The following is a 16,734-nucleotide window of genomic DNA, read 5'->3' as shown; positions in this document are numbered from 1 at the left end:
TTTTAAATTTCTTTGTAAATGCCAGTCCCAAGAACACTTAGTTTTATTACTTCCCTAAGCAAGAGAAAGGCAATGAATAGAAGTGAGTCTGCCTTCTACTGAGTGAGCTTCAGGAGTAAGCTGGCTGCTGAGGGTCAGCCACCATCCCTAATGCAGTGACCTCGGGGGAAATGACACACACTTGGTCCCTGTGTCCGTGGCCCACATGCTGTGTGCCTGTGTGCATCTGCCAGGGTCTGAGGGGGCTAGCATACTGTGACATGTTTACATGTGGTCTGTGAAGGTGATTTATACGTGATGTCATCTGGCTTTTTTTTTTTTTTCCCTTTTGGGATGGAGTCTTGCTCTGTTGCCCAGGCTGGAGTGCAATGGTGTGATCTTGACTCACTGCAACCTCCACCTCCCAGATTCAAGTGATTCTTTTGCCTCAGCCTCCCGAGTAGCTGGGACTAGAGGCGCACACCACCATGCCCAGCTAATTTTTGTATTTTTAGTAGAGATGGGGTTTCGCCATGTTGGTCAGTCTTGTCTTGAACTCCTAACCTCATGAGCTGCCTGCCTCAGCCTCCCAAAGTGCTGGGATTACAGGCGTGAGCCACTGCGCCCAGCCAGTGATCTCATCTGGTTTTAATTAAATTAACCAATTACACAAGGATTCTAGAATACATACACTTGTTGTGTGCCTGACACCAGAGAGAAAGGGAGAGAGACAGAGACAGAGAAAATATACAAATAAATGAGCCCTGGTCCCAGTCGGGGCCTCAGAGTTGGCATTCTGGGCCCTTCTTGACAGATGACACCCTGAAGCTCAGCACTTCTGCCCTGGCTCTTCCTGAACAGAGTCTTGGTGGCAATTCAGGACAGCTGAGATGTCATCTAAGAGCAGACATGGGCAATACACCCACAGCCAGGCACAGCCATCTCAGAGGACCCCAGACCGTAGACTGTCCTGTCCAGGGACTGAAGGCTGGGAGAGCTGGAGAAGACAAGCTTCTATCTGAAGGATTTAGTGAATGGAGAAGCCCCATGGACAGAGAAGCAAGTAAGTTATTTCAGCAGCCAAAATGAGACCTTGGGTATAAGCGATGGCCACTCACTTTGGGGGAATCAAGGCAAAGCTTCCTTTACAGCAGGCTAAGCAAATGCCTTCTGTGGGCTGGGGAGCTCTGTGACCCTCCACATTTGCCCCAAGGTACTGGCTTGAGTGCCTAAGCTTTGCTGGGCAGGGTCTGTGTCTTGGGAAGAAGGAGACACAGACAGCAGCCCAGAGTGTTTCAAATGCCTCATTGACAGTTTCTTAGAAGGTGCCTCTGGGGCTCAGATGGGACCTTGCCAAGGCCAATCTCTGCATGTCTCCCCATCACTTCCCCCAGAGTAAGGACACATCCACTGGTAACACAGGATGTGATCATAGTGGTACCCTGGAGCCATTTCTTCTTTTAACAACTATACTTTTATTTTAACATATTTAAGAAGAGACAACTAGCATATCAAATCTTGATTTTGTGGATTTTATTTCTTAGAACGAGGTTAAAGGAAATAATTAATTTTAAAAAGTGAGTCAAATTCAAGAAAAATATTAGGTCATGCACAGTGACTCACATCTATAATTCCAGCACTTGGGGAAGCTGAGGCGGGTGGATCACCTGAGGTCAGGAGTTTGAAACCAGCCTGGCCAACATGGCGAAACCCAGTTTCTACTAAAAATACAAAAAAAATTAACTGAGGGTGGTGGTGTGCTTTTGTAGCCCCAGCTACTCAGGAAGCTGAGGCACGAGAATCACTTGAACCCAGGCAGTGGAGGTTGCAGTGAGCCGAGATTTCACCACTGCACTCCAGCCTGGGCGACAGAGCAAGTCTCTGTCTGAATTTAAAAAAAAAGAAAAAAAAAAAAAAACAAAAGAAAAGAGGTTAAGTGAATAATGGTACAAAGGGTTCAAGAATGAGGCAAAAGTCATAAAGCTCGGGGAAAAAAAAAAAAACAACAGGCTCTAGATTAAACACATGAGTAATAGCCAAACAGCAGGTCATCCCGGAAGAGATGGAGGTGACTTCTGGAAAGGACATGACCTAAAGGAGTGAAGTGTCACAGGTCCTGGGCCAGGATGGGGAAGGAGAAAACCTGCCCTTCAGCCTTCCTTCCTCCTGCAGCCTCATGCCTATGACCCAGGCTGAGGAGCTGCCAAAAAAAAAAAAAAAGAGCAAGTGAAAATGGTGACGATTTTGCCAATAATCATAATGTACTACTTTTTAAGACAGAGTCTCGCTCTGTCGCCAGGCTGGAGTGCAGTGGCACAATCTCGGCTCACTGCAACCGCCGCCTGCCAGGTTCCAGCGATTCTCCTGCCTCATCCTCCCAAGTAACTGGGATTACAGATGTGTGCTACCATGCCTGTATTTTGTATTTTTAGTAGTAAGAGTGCTATTTCACTAAAATTCCCAGGGACGTTGCCAGTGTGAACTTAAGCAGCCACATCAGGTGTGGGCAGGGGTCAGGGCTCTTTTCCAGTCATCCACAGGGTAGTCATTTCCTTGGCACCAGGGACCACAGGAGACGATGCCACATGGAGCCAGAGAAGGGGAATGGCCTGCCAAGGATGGCAGGAGGCTGGTCCAAACATTGAATCTGAGACACTGGCAGGGGACCCCAGAACCGTCTGGGAGTGATTTGAAGGGAAGCTGCAATTCTCGCATGTTCACTCCATCCTTAATGTTTTTAATTTATTTTTTGCATACATGCTTTATAACGGCCGTATATATTCGATTGTAAGTACAAATATACTTTATAAATACACAAATATCAGAGTGCATGCACAAAAGTGTTTATTGATGGAAGGCATGATTGAGAGTTTTCAAACCACCCCATGCTGCAGAGGAGTCGCTGGGGCCTAGAGGGTACCAAGGGGCCCAGGTTCCTGGTGGGGAGCGGATCTAGAGAGGTTCTGTGAGGTCTCCCACAGTACTGGAAGGAGCACAGGGCTCGCCTTCAGAGGAGCCTGTTCTGGAGCCCCCACCCTAGCACACACCAGCTGCACAATCTCAGGTGAGCCACTCTGACCTTCCACATTGTCTTCCATAAAATGAAGAGGCTGGTAAGTGATGTATGCCTCATGATATGGCTGTGGGAGTCACATGAAGTAATGGAAGAGGTAAAGGGCTTTGGGGAATCATGGAACACCTTCCTTCACCCAGGCAGTATCCCAGGTTGTTCCACAGGCCTCATGGGCTCCTAGGCCTGCAAAGACGGTGTGCAGCTGGGGGAACCTAAGCCAAAGTCCCAGCCCAGACAAAGCCAGGCCTCTGCTCAAGTGGGCCAGAGTCATGCACAGCCCAGGTGAGCTGGGTACCACTGCCCAGCCACCCACACCAGCCATCAGCTGCCCCTGCCATCTGCAGACCCTGCAGCTGCTAGAGAGTTCAAAGACAAGGTGGCTTTCACTCTGTGACTCTCTGTTTATCCCCACCAGACCCTGGGGAGGAAGGTGGGGAGCAGAAACAACTGACACGTACAAGGTGGCAGGCACCCATCCTGAGTGGGGTCCTCCTGCCTCAGAGCCTGCGTTTACCCACTCTTCTAGCTCCCACCCTTGCTTCCTCACCACGAGTGCAGGCCGATGCATGCATGTTGCAGAAAATAGGATGAATCAGGGCTGCTTTGATTGCTTGCAAGCTCAGAGTCTTTGGGATTTTGTAGATCTGGCCGAAGCACTGAAACACCTAAATACTTGGATGCTTCCTCTCTCCTTTGTGTCATCCCTGCCACCTGGATGCATCTTGAATTCCAGACCAACGACTTCCAAACCTTCTTTGTAGAAAATGGCTCTAGTGACCTCCCCCAATCCATCCCCACTCCATCTGTGGAAGAGCTTCTCCGGAGGCAGGGAAGTTGCTTTGACTTATTCCATTTCCCTACTTCTGATTCTCATCCTTCAGTGAAGCAGGAGAGACAGAAGGGATTGCTCTAGGCTTTTGTGAAGACGTGTGAGGGAGGTAGAGGCAGGCTCATGTTTGCCTGGATCCAGAGACAAGAAAGGACCAGTGGACATCAGAGACATTGTCTTTCATTCTAATTGGGAGCATAAGACGCAGAGAAAGTATCCTATCCAATTTTGTATAGACGATGCTATGCCTTGTACTGTTCCCTGTGGATTTATAACAAAGGCTCACATCCCGAAGCAGATGGGAGCTTCTCACAGTCAGGCGCACAGCTTACTCACCCACCCCTGGGTCTCCCACAGGCCAGCTCACTGCCTGGCACAAGGAGCCATTCATGGATGCTGAAGTGAGCCACACGGACAAGGCCATGCCTGATTCAGCGCTCTCCTCCCGGAGCTAGCACGGTGTCTAACACAGGTGGACACTCAGTTCTCTTTACTTGATTAAAGGCTACTGAAATCAGTGACCACCTCTCTCCTCTCGCTGCCCTGGATGAGACCCTCAAATTGAACACCCAGCAGATCTTGCAATCAGTGCTGAGCCTCGGCGATCCATTGCACAGGTGACAGCCTGAACTTTAAGGCAAACCCAGGCGAGAGCTCTCCCGACAGCCCAAGAAGGGGGTAAAGGTGAGAACTCTCACTACAGCGCAGACAGACCGTGTAACAAAGACTGCCAGCTCTACCCCACCTGTGCACACCCTTACCATCAAAACACCCCACAGGAAGGGGAGAATAACAAAGCCAGCCACGTCATCTGCGGTTTCACCTCTATGGTGACTCATTTTCCCTCACTGCTGCCCCAGCAGGACAATCTTAGGCTGAAATACTGTTGGGTGGATTGTAAACAAAAGACACGAGTGATGAGGGCAGGGTGCTGGGTGTGAGGTCCCAACTGCCAGGTGGGACCTTCTGTGGAGGGAACAGTACTGCCTGCCTCCCTAGAACATGGTGCAGATGACATGAGAGGTGTGAAAGCGCCTGGCAAAGTGGAGGAACTCCTCCACACTGTGTGTTGTTTAAAGCGTGCATAAGAGTTGCTGGCCAGATTCAAAGGCAGCTCTTGGAGCAATGGGGGTGGGGTGCTGTTTGCATAGACACCATAGAAAAGGTCGTCACCACCCACCTCCCTCAACAGCTGTGCACCTGTGCCTCCCTTTCCCCAGAAGAAACCCCAAACTCCAGCTTCCTGTGTCCGGCCTTCTATGGCTGCTCAGACTTCAGGGGACCCAAGAAGGGTGAGAGGCAGGAGTGAGAGGGAAGTGTTTTGCTGCCAGTGGGGAGTTGCTGAGGGCAGGCCAGGGCCCTGCAGGGAAGCAGGGAGATTGTGGCAGATATGTCTCCCATGCAGAGGAGGATTCACCAGGAGGCCAATAAGCTGAGCCTCAGGAGTCTCACTTGCACAGACCCTTCCAATCACCTCTTCCTACTTTTGTACTTATAATTTTGTATTCTTTATCTAAGAAAGCCTCAAAACTATATAAGCTTCAGGCCCCCAAAAACCTGAGTCTGCCCTGGCTCCCACATAGAATGCTTCTCTCCTCTGAGGTAAGCCCCCAGCTCTTCCCTAACCTGATCACCTACGCCCCCACCTTCCAGCCGCATGCCACAACTCCCACCTGGGCATTTTCCTGTCTAGCCAAACTTACATGCATTGGCTTAGGATGTTCCCCTGCCTCTCCCCAAACCTTTCAGCCTGGTGCACTCCTCCCCACCCTTTGAGACCCACGGCAAATAATTCCAACAATAGGAAACCTTCCCCCAGGTCCCAGACAGAATCAACCCTTCCACCTGAGCGTGGCCACCACACTCAGTATGTCCCTCTGTCATGCACAAATACCCTGCAGGGGACTGCAGTGATGAAAGCCCACCTCCCAGTCCAGGCTATGGCCTCTCTAGCATCCAGACAGGCTTTTCTGATTCTGTGTCTCCAAAGCCTACCAGCTCACAGCGGGCGCAGTGGCTCTCCCCTGTAATCCCAGCACTTAGGGAGGCCAAGATGGACGGATCACCTGAGATCAGGAGTTCGAGACCAGGCTGACCAACATGGCGAAACCTTGCCTCTACTAAAAATACAAAAATCAGCCTGGCATGGTGGCGGGTACCTGTAATCCCAGCTACTCAGGAGGCTGAGGCAGGAGAATCGCTTGAGCCCAGGAGGTGGAGGTTGTGGTGAGCTGAGATCCTGCCATTGCACTCTAGGCTGGGAGACAAAGCGAGACTCTGTCTCAAAAAAAAAAAAAAAAAAAAAAAAAAAAAAAAAAAAAAAAAAAAAAAACTTACTAGCTCAGGGCTGGCCCCTCCCAGGTACAGGGCAAATGTTCCTTGAATAAACGAACTAATAAATGGCCTTAGCTGGGGACAATAGCAGAGTGATTGAAAAGGTCTGACTTCAGTCTTGGAGTCCCACCTGCATGGCTCCCATACTCAGGTCACCCTTCCTCAGATTCCATATTCAACTCCTACAAGCAGCGGTCCTGAGAAACCATTCCTGGAACCTGAGCGCCCTCTGGTGGCTGAAATGGTGCCTTCCCCAAGAACTAGAGGCAACAACAGGTGGGGCGTTCCTCGGACGTGGTCCAGCACAGCTGTTTACCCGCCGAAAGGAACGTGTTTACGAGGCTCTTATCCACTTGGAGCCTCAAGTCCTACAATTTGTGTTACTCTTTAGCCTGGAAGGAGCTTTGAGGACTCATCTCATTCAAGGTCCCAAAGGCCTCCACCCCAGCCCCTGCTCCACTGACAGTGATATGGTCTCCACATCTGCCTACAAGGTCCCAGAAAGAAAAAAGAGGAGTTGGGCCAAGACACAGCCCCAAATGCTGTAATCTCAAATGTTAAAATCCTAAAGGATCATAATCTCTAAAGTCTGAATCCCCAACATCTAAAGTCCCAAAAATCACAATCCCAGGATAGTTTTTTTTTTTTTTTCTTTTTCACTATTTTAAATTTTCAGCATTATTTTTTATAATTCCCTATTCTGGGTATTTCATCTTTGCATCATTTGCAAGACTGGAGGTATAAGTTGTACAGAGTTTATTAGAGAGTTCTAATTTGTTTTATGCAGACTTTTTTTTTTTTTTTTCAATTTTGGATCCCTGAAAGTGCATTATCACAATGTCAACTTTGTGTGGACGCATTGTGCATGTACATAAAAACACTGAAATTTTCCCAATGGATGAAGAGATGTCCTTTCTGTACATCTGCCTTTGTGAAGTTAAAATTTCTTGGAATCTCAGCTCTTTGGACCTCTGTACATCTGCCTTTGCGAAGTTAAAGTGTCTTGAAATCTCAGTTACTTAGACAACTGCATCTTTGGTGGTGATCCATTGAAGTTTTTGATCAAATTCATGGAAATACTTTCTTTGCTCATCCTGTTATTTCAGATGAACACAGTCCTAAAGCTAGGTGCACAGAAGTACCAACCATAGTGACATGCATTTATTTCTTGCCCTTTTTGACCTATTTCTGAAAATGGTTCATCTGCTCATAACTCTTATATCCATGCAACTGTCAGTACCTGAGTGTTTATGCTTGCAAAAATATATATGTTATCACTGCCTATTTTATTATGTAACATGGACTATAAAGTGTTCTGTTGACCTAGCGTGGTGGCTCACGCCTGTAATCCCAGCACTTTTAGAGGTGAAGGCAGGCGGATCATGAGGTCAAGAGATTGAGACCATCCTGACCAACATGGTAAAACCCTGTCTCTACTAAAAATACAAAAATTAGCTGGGCATGGTGGCACATGCCTTTAGTCCCAGATACTCAGGAGGCTGAGGCAGAAGAATCACTTGAACCCAGAAGGCAGAGGTTGCAGTGAGCCAAGATCGTGCCACCGCACTCCAGCCTGGTGACAGCAAGACTCCGTCTCAAAAAAAAAAAAAAGCGTTCTGTTGTGTTTTTATGTTTCCAATATAAATCCCCTTTGAAATGTAAATAATTATGTTTTAATGAATGTTTCTATGATTTTTTCCATAATTTGATTTTCAGGATTTTTTTTTTTTGAGACAGGATCTCACTCTGTTGCCCAGGCTGGATTGCAGTAGTATGATCTCAGCTCACTGCAACCTCCACCTCCTGGGTTCAAGCAGTTCTCCCACCTCAGCCTCCTGAGAAGCTGAAACTATAGGTGCACACCACCACATCTGGCTAATTTTTACATTTTTTGGCAGAAGCAGGATTTCATCCTGTTGACCAGGCTGGACTCAAATTCCTCACCTCAAGTGATACCCTGCCTCAGCCTCCCAAAGTGCTGGGATTACAGGCGTGAGCCACTGCACCTGGCCTATTTTTGGGGATTTTGGATATTTGGGATTTCAGCATTCAGGATTGTGTCTTTTGGAATTATGATCAGTTCCAAGTACGGAAGGCCATCCCTGCCTCCTGTGTCTCTGGTATGACATTCCTGTTTGTGGCTGCCAAGGTCAGTTTGCCAGTTTCTGAGTGGCTCTCTCAAATTCCAGGGCCTCCAAGATACCTGCATTTTCTGCCAGGGCCAGCTGAACTATAGACACCCCATCATGCAGAAAGTCAGCATAGCAGAGTCATGCCCTATTCCTGGTTTCTGAAGGACCCCACCAGCTGTTCCATTTCGACAGCCTTACCCACTCCGTGTCACACCTGCCACCACCATCCCGGCCCTGCCACCTCCACCCAAGACAGGCTTTGTTTGTGCTTTTTTTGGCCAATGCAGTGCTGAATTCATGCCTGAATGTGATGTCTTTCAGTGGGGCACGCCTTCTGTTGGTGTCCCCCACTCCTTGTTAAATATATCTAGTCATTTCCTTCACTTTCCCCTGGCTTTTGAAGGACTCTGAGTCAGAGACTCTGTGCAATTCATTCTCATCCTCCTCTTCACACCAGTTCGTGTCTGCCTACAAAACACTACCTAACAGCTGCTTCTTCTAGGAAGTCCTCCTTGATTATTGATTCAATAATCGTATACTATTGTTTTGCCACATGGGCAAGTCATCTGGAAATAGGAGAAATAGCCACAGACCTCTGGGGGAGAGAAAGAAGAGCTGAGATAGCACCACAGTGACAGGTAATCTGTGCTAGAAGAGGTAAACATGGGGGTTTGGGGAGCACTGGGGGACAGCCCAGAATCTAGATTTGAGGGTGGTGTCAAGGAAGCATCCCTAGGCTACGTGAGATCTGTGATGAATTGTGAAGGATGATCAGTCAGTTGCCAAGCAGAGGAAGTGGTGAAGGAAGAAGAGGCTCTAGGCTGAAGGTGGAGAGGCAGGAGAGATCATCGTTCTTTGAAGGCTCCATGTGGCCAGGTAGTGGCTGAGGATCAAGTGGTAGACGGGGCAGGTCATGGAGGCATTGCTGCTCAAGGAGAGGCAGGATTCTATTGGCCCCTGAGAGGCTCACTTCAGCCAGGATTGGGACGTACTGGGAGGAGCGAGCCCAGGTTAAGGCGGCCCTCCAGGTAGCCAGGAGAGTCATCTTGGAGAGATGGTGGGAGCCTGACCCAGGGCAAGGGACAGGGGAGAGGTGGATAGGACATCGGGAAGAGAAGGTCAGCAGAACTGAGCGATCAATTGGAGGTAGTAAGTTAGGGAGAGAAGGGAGGCCTGGCGACTCCTGGATATTGATTAGGCAACAGGGTGGATGGCAGTGCCACTGATCAAAATAGGGACATGCAGGAAGGCAGTTCCATCGTCCTGTTGGGTTCAAGGTACCTGCCAGACCCCTTGAGGAGATGTTCACTGGGCAATGGATATCTAGGTCTAGACCTCAGGAGGGTCCTGTGGATCAGAAAGCTGAATTTGGGAGAGATCAGCACCCAGAAGATAGGTGCAACCGCAGAAGATGACATCCTCAGGGAGAGAATAAAAGCAAGAAAAAGAGAGGGCACACAGGAACCCTCGGGAACGCCGACATGCAAAGTGGAGATGATGGAGAAGATCCAGACAGAGAAGGACAATCACGGTGTGAGAAAGGCTCCAGGAAGACAGGCCAACTCTGCAGAGGAGGCAAGCCATGTCATCGAACAGAATTTGCAGAAGTTACAGCGGAGGCCATCGGTGGCCTCTGCAAACACAGCTCCAGAGGAATGAAGGGGGCAGAGGCCAGACCACCGAGGGGTGTAGCGTGGACGGAGGTGCAAGGAACTGGTGAAGAAAGGAGAAAAAGAGCCAGGCCACACATTTCCGTGAGAACTGGCGATGACAAGAGTTGGCCACTCGCTTCCCAAGCTGAGTGGTGAGGGGAAGGATGGAGGTCTGGCCACAGCTAGAGCAGCTGTAGCCTCAAGGGACAGTGGTGTGTTGGAGGAAGGGAGACGTGGGCATAGCTACCTGCTGGAGAAAGGGCAGCACGGAAGGCACAGTAGGAACCGCCAATTGGTGCTCTGTCTTGAGGAGGAACGGAGTTCAGAAGGCTTTGAAGGGATAGAGATAAACCTTCCTGGAAACCGAAGGGCACTCAGGAAGGGTTTGGATATGGATGTGTGAATGGGAGTGGGAGGGATAAGGAGAGGCGAGACATGAGGCATTCCTGTGTGCAGACCTCCGCCTCCTCTGTGGAGTAGGAGGTCAGAGCAGCTGATGACAGCATTGGGGGAGGGGAGGCACAATGGGCACCTTGCAGAGCACCCTGAAACATGGACAGAGCCACTGTGGGGAGAGAGCTGACCGTGGGCACGCAGGTGACACACTGCTGTGGGTGGAATCTCCGCTGGGTGCTGGAGACAGTGATGTTGCTGTGGTCACCACCCTGTGGCTGAAGGACCTTTCAGCACCCAGGTGCAGGGGTGGTGTGGGTGGATGTCTGGCCTGCTCCAGAGCTGCAGTGGTGCTGGCTGGGTGTGGCAGAAGAACAAGGATGAAGATATTATATTTGCAAGTGAGTGGTGTGTTGAGAGGATTCACCTTGGGGGCTGAAAGCAAAGCCAGGAAAGGGCTGATGAAGTGAGAGAAATCGGAGGGGCCGGGAGCTGGGAGTCTATGAGGCAGACAGCAGGTGGAATTCAGGCACGAGGGTGGGAAGGTTGGAAGGATGGCAGCGCAGGACCAGAGGATGACTGGAGGCTGAGCTGGGTGACGCCAAGAGGCAATTTTTGTGGAATGAAACACAAACAGACATTGTTCAAAATAAATAATGACATCCATCTCCAGTTTGTCCAAGCCTGTAATTTGATACCTGGCTGCAAGGTAGGGTAACAGCAGGCAGAGATTCAACTCTATTGGCCTGTGACCTAGTTGGCATTGGGTCATAGTGACAGCTAATTAGTTGTCCTGCCTAATTAGAGCAAGTTTTGTCACTCACTTAAAAATGTGTCTCAGGCCCCTGTGGCCTGGGGGCCAGTCACCCTGTTGTGAGGCTGTTCTGCTAGGCCAGGAGAGCAGGGTCCCTGCAGCAGAGCGTGCATTGGCTGCCACACACCTCTCAGGACCGGCCTGCAGCCCCCACAGTGATCCACTGTCTCCTCTTCCTGGGCCCACCCCTCCTTGCACTGAGGTTTCTCTCCCCTCATCCCAGTCTCAGCTTCAGTATTCACCGCAAGGCCAGGAGTGTGGGGAAGGGGCGAGAGCTTCATATGAACCCAGGACAGGAGAGGCACAGGCCTGGGCAGGCGGGCAGCTGTGGACAAGGGACCAGCAAGCAGCTGTAGCCTGGGCACAAGAAGAAATGACGGGGCACAGAATGGGGTACAAAACCACAGGGTAAGAGGTTCGTGCCAGGGACCAGGCTTGGAGTAGAAGCGAAACTAGAAATCTACTTGGAAGCGCAAGAGAAAAATCAGAACCTCAGGGAACTAGAGGTGGGGGCCTCTCTATCAAAGCAGGGACAGTGAAGGCTGGGAACCAAAAACCCAGGACACCCATCTGGGTCCACCCAGAACCCAAGGCCTGCAACGCTGAGTACGTCCTGCTTCCAGGCCAGACTGCTCTGAGAGGTGACCAACAGCCCAGCTTGGGGGACCAGGGGAAGAAATGAGGTGGGAGTCACCCTTCTGCAGAAGAGGAGGCCGCAGCTTCGGAGCCTCTCCCCACCTTCCTATCCCTAAAGCAGCGAGTGCTTCTGAGACTTTGCTGGTAACTACAGAGCAGCAGAAGAGAGGTCAAAAAGGGCAAATGGGGCAAGAGACAAATGGAACAGAAACGTCCCCAGAGCGTGGTGGCAGAGCTGGGGGAGGCCTCCTACGAGGCCAGGGTCTTGTCCAGAGACAGGGGCCTTCCCAGGTCCTCCACACTTGGGTTTGTCCGAGGCTGCTGTCTCTGCATAGCCTCAGTCCGAGTCATCAGGCACTCCTGGCACCTACCCCATACAGCATTAGGGTCTGCAGAAGCCAGAGTGCGCGACTGAGAAAATCTTCAAGCCCCCTGCCATCCTGTAGAAGGGTTATAACCCGGGGGGCGTGGGACCTCTTATTCATAGTAAATATCCCATGCCACTGCTCCAGTGTGAGAAGTCTCTAAAAGAGGTGAGGTCACATGAGGAACGCCGTCATCTGTGACGCCCAGGCATGGGAGCATGGGGGTGCGGAGTTCTCAGACTGGGAGGGGAGTGGTGCCCCTCACTCCTCACACAGGTGCTGAGAGGAGGGGAGAGCGCCCAGCGTGGAGCCCACAGTCCTTCAGGGATCTGGGCTGTGACACTCGCCGAGGGCTCACCTCTTGCTTGGAACATGAGCAGCCTCATAGACACAACTCAGAGTGCAGAATATGTGAAAGGGCTTTGCCAACTGTGAAGCATGACACACAGTTGGCTGCTGTTGTTAAAAACTCAATCCCAGCACTTTGGGAGGCCAAGGAGGGTGGATCACGAGGTCAACGGATCGAGATCATCCTGACCAACATGGTGAAACCCCGTGTCTACCAAAAATACAAAAATTAGCCAGGCATGGTGGTGTGTGCCTGTAGTCCCAGCTACTCGGGAGGCTGAGGCAGGAGAATTACTTGAACCCAGGAGGTGGAGGTTGCAGTGAGCCGAGATCATGCCACTGCACTCCAGCCTGGGCAACAGAGCAAAATTCCATCTCAAAACAAGGCAAAACCCGAGGGCACACAACAGGGGCTTTGGGGCCCAGGCAAGCAACTGATGGGCCTTTGGGTGCCCTGGGGTCCATCAGGATCCTTCAGTCTCGGCAGGTCTTCCCACGTGGCTCTACCTCCATTCCTTTGCTGCCTCACCTGGAAAAGCAGCCTGGATTCCCAGAGCCCTGCCTCCCTCTGAGCCCAGATGAAACCCTGGACTGCTGTTACAAATCCCCACATCTGAGACGCAGGGTGAGGTACTCGGTCCTACTGGATAAACTTGTCTAGAATCCAGGCTCCCACGCAGGCTTAGGGATCAGACCTCCCACTCCCTCCGTGACAGGGAAGATAAGTACTGAAGTAAGCTAGCAACTACAGGCAGGGAATGATTAGCATTTTATCTCGTAGCCCTGAGCCTGGGAGTGAGTAGAGTCTGCACTGCCCTGGCAGATGCACCTGCAGACCCACCTGTGAGGGCCCAGGAGAGGAGTCAGGGTGGGGCACTAGGAGGCAGCCAATGCTGTGCCCTAGCCCAGGCCCCTTATCACCGACTCAATGCCCATGCCCTGGGGGCTCCCTCAAACCGTATCCACTCACATTGCCTCTTCCCCAGGTCCCTCACCCATGTGGCCTGCCTGGAGTCTCTGCCCAGAGCTCAGACCACGCCCCATCCCACCACCTCTCAGGTGAACAGGGATGGGGCGGGAGGCTGAGGTCTTTCTCCCAGGACAGGAGCTCAGCCCCACTTCACATGCTGTGAGTGTGAGCAACCGCTCCCACTTCCCCCACACACCTCTTGCAATGACAATAGCTCTTGGTGCTAATGAAAGAGCTGGGAAATACAAAATCAAGTCTATTGGCATTGGAAGGCATGAGTCAGGGTTTTGCTGCAGTCTGTTTTGATTCAGCCAATGTTATAAGCAGTTTTCTTCCCAGGTCAGAAGTGGAGGGCAGGACAGGGGCCAGGCAGCTACAGAACCCTTAGTGGTGGAAGCCAGGGGTGGCTGCCATGCTCACCTGGGGACTGTCCTTGGCAGTCTTTCCCTTCTAGGCTTAGCATCCTGTGTTCCTCTGGGCCTTCTGGGGATCTGGGATAGCCACTGCCATTGACTGTCTGGAACTCCCTTCTACAGAGTACAGGGGTTCCCTCTGGCTGTTTCCCTCTGCACCCCTTCCTCTAATGCCCTGCCAGCTCCAGGTCCCCTGGAATGCTGGTTCCAATCTGGCTTCCAAGTCTCTCTTAGCCAGCTGTCCTCCTGTCAGCCCTCCCACATGGCCGCCCTCTTCCTTTGGATCCCCAGGCAGACCCTACCCCGGCCCCCTGTTAATTTTCCTTTTTGATCTGTAAGTAAAAGAGGGACAGAGAAAGCACTTCCATGCCGCCTCTCTCCAGCCCTGTGGCCTCACATCACAGTGTCCTGGTTGCAGGCTGTGGAACTCCAGTGGGAGGCATCCAGGCCAGCTGAGCCTCCCAGAGGCACCGCTTCCGCTGAGTCACCCATTCTAGCATATGGTCGTGGCCCTGTTGTTGGAGACAGGACACCTTGCACTGCCACTCAGTGACAGACACATGACACCCACAGTGGGGATGACTGAGCGGCTAAAGACAGGCCAAGGCACAAACCCAGCATCACCTTCAACCCCACCTCCTCCAACAAGGGAGGTGAAGAGCCCAGGCTTCAGCTGCAGAGAGACCCAGCTTCAAACCCCAGATCTGAACATGTTTCCCTGTAGGTGAAATGGAAAAAATAATGCCCACCTCACAAGATGGAAAAGGCTGGGTGATGGATTCCCAGAGAGCATTTAGCAAGTTCTCCCTCAATAAGTGGCGTTTCTGGCTACTTTTGTGCCAATGTATTGCGTGTTTTAACTGGTAAATCATTTCAGAGACTAGAGTGGCAGGTCCCCAACTGGAGCTACCTTCTTCTTGGTATCCGTGCTCCAGGGAAGCAGAATCAGTAACTAGGTTAAGAGATGAACACAGTCAGATCAAAGGAAGTGGCAGGGGTGGGGGACACTTCACCTGAGCCCTGGGAAAACCCCACAGAGGACACTGCTGTTAGCAGAACCTGCTGGTGTCCCCCACAGCCCTTCCTGTGACCTGGGCTGCTGGACACAGATTAGCTTGGATCCATGAGGCCCATTTCCTCTGCACCCAGGACCCCCCTTTGGTGGCACTTTCTTTCTCTAGATACGTGGGTGTCACTGACTAAGCTTCCATCCCCGTTATGAGTTGACTTCACAAAACCAGCCTTCCCTGCTCAAGGGATTCCTACTTTTGCAGCCCACAGTGAAAGCACTGGCATGTAGGTAACAATGCCACTCACCACATGGGGCAGGCCCCCACCAACTGCCTCAGTCCAGGTTTATTACAATCCAGTCTCCCCCTTCGAATTGGGAGGTCCTTGACCTTCCACTAATTAAGCTTCTGATTTTGTTTCATCAAAAATGAAAGAAGGGCCAGGAGCGGTGGCTCACCCCTGTAATCCCAGCACTTTGGCAAGCCGAGGCGGGTGGATCACCTGAGGTCAGGAGTTCAAGACCAGCCTGGCCAACATGGTGAAATCTTGTCTCTACTAAAAATACAAAAATTAGCTGAGCATGGTGGTGGGTGCGTGTAACTCCAGCTACTCGGTAGGCCAAGGCAGGAGAATCACGAGATAGCGCCTTTGCACTCCAGCCTAGGCAACAGAGCGAGACTCCATCTCAAAAACGAACAAACAAAAGTGGGTCAAGAGGGGCACCCCCAAGCTAATACATCAAGTCAGGCCTCCCTTCAGTCCAGCCCAGCTCCTCTCCAGAGCCTGCTGGAGGGCCAAAGCAAAGAGGACAGCTGCCTCTGATGCTTCCCACAGCCCGGCTGGGTGTCAGCAAGGAAGACAGGTGCTTCACTTAGGCTCTGGCTCCTTCCATTTGCAACGGAGAACAAGGCATGTGGGTGGGGAAAGAAGGAACCCAGGACAAAGGCTTCATCCCTCCCAACCCCCTTCTGGCCCTTCCTCCACACCCCTGCACCCTTGGCCTCTTTGTGTCTCTGAGTTCCTGCCCTTTCATTGACTTCCATCTGTTTTTCTGTGGTCTTTCATTTTCTCCCTCTTAATTCCGTCAGAGGCGTGTGAATCACAGCAGCTCCATCTTGAAGAGGAGCTGGGTGAAATGAGGCTAAAACCGACTGGACTGCGTTCCCAGATGGTTAAGGCATTCTAAGTCACAGGATAAGATAAGTCAGCACAAGATGCACGTCATAAAGCCTTTGCCGATAAAACAGATTGCAGTAAAGGAGCCAGCCAAAACCCACCAAAACCAAGATGGCAATGAGAGTGACCTCTGGTCATCCTCACTGCTACACTCCCACCAGCGCCATGACAGTTTCCAATGCCATGGCAACGTCAGGAAGGTACCCTATATGTCTAGAAAGGGGGGGCATGAATAATCCACCCCTTGTTTAGTTAGCATATTATCGAGAAATAGCCATAAAAATGGGCAACCAGCAGCCCTCGGGGCTGCTCTGTCCATGGAGTCGCCATTCTTTCATTCCTTTACTTTCCTAATTAACTTGCTTTCACTTTGTACTGCAGACTCCCCCTGAATTCTTTCTTGTGTGAGATCCAAGAACCCTCTCTTGGGATCTGGTTAGGGACCACTTTCCTGTAACAATTCCACTCTTCTTTCTGCTTCACTTTATCATTTTCTACTTACCTTTCTACTCTTTCTGTTTACTGTCTCTCTCACCTCCATCTTTCTGACTTTATTTCTAAATCTTATTTACCTTCTTTTTTTTTTTTTTTTTTTTTTTTTTTTTTTTT

General features: G+C 50.9%; 1 protein-coding gene across 1 annotated transcript in view; it reads right to left on the bottom strand.

The window, feature by feature from the left end:
• The window catches only part of SMIM35 (small integral membrane protein 35), a 76,879-nt gene that overhangs the window by 38,862 nt on the left and 21,283 nt on the right, over positions 1 to 16,734 (bottom strand). The window contains exon 2 of the mRNA XM_032285366.1: positions 12,214 to 12,366. The gene's annotated coding sequence lies outside the window, so the exon portion shown is untranslated. The remainder of the gene's footprint in view (positions 1 to 12,213; positions 12,367 to 16,734) is intronic.

Source organism: Sapajus apella, unplaced genomic scaffold (genome assembly GCF_009761245.1).
Source record: "Sapajus apella isolate SASKATOON/1434 unplaced genomic scaffold, GSC_monkey_1.0 scaffold16, whole genome shotgun sequence".
In the NCBI taxonomy this organism is placed as follows: domain Eukaryota; kingdom Metazoa; phylum Chordata; class Mammalia; order Primates; family Cebidae; genus Sapajus; species Sapajus apella.
This window is presented reverse-complemented; position numbering and strand designations above follow the sequence as displayed.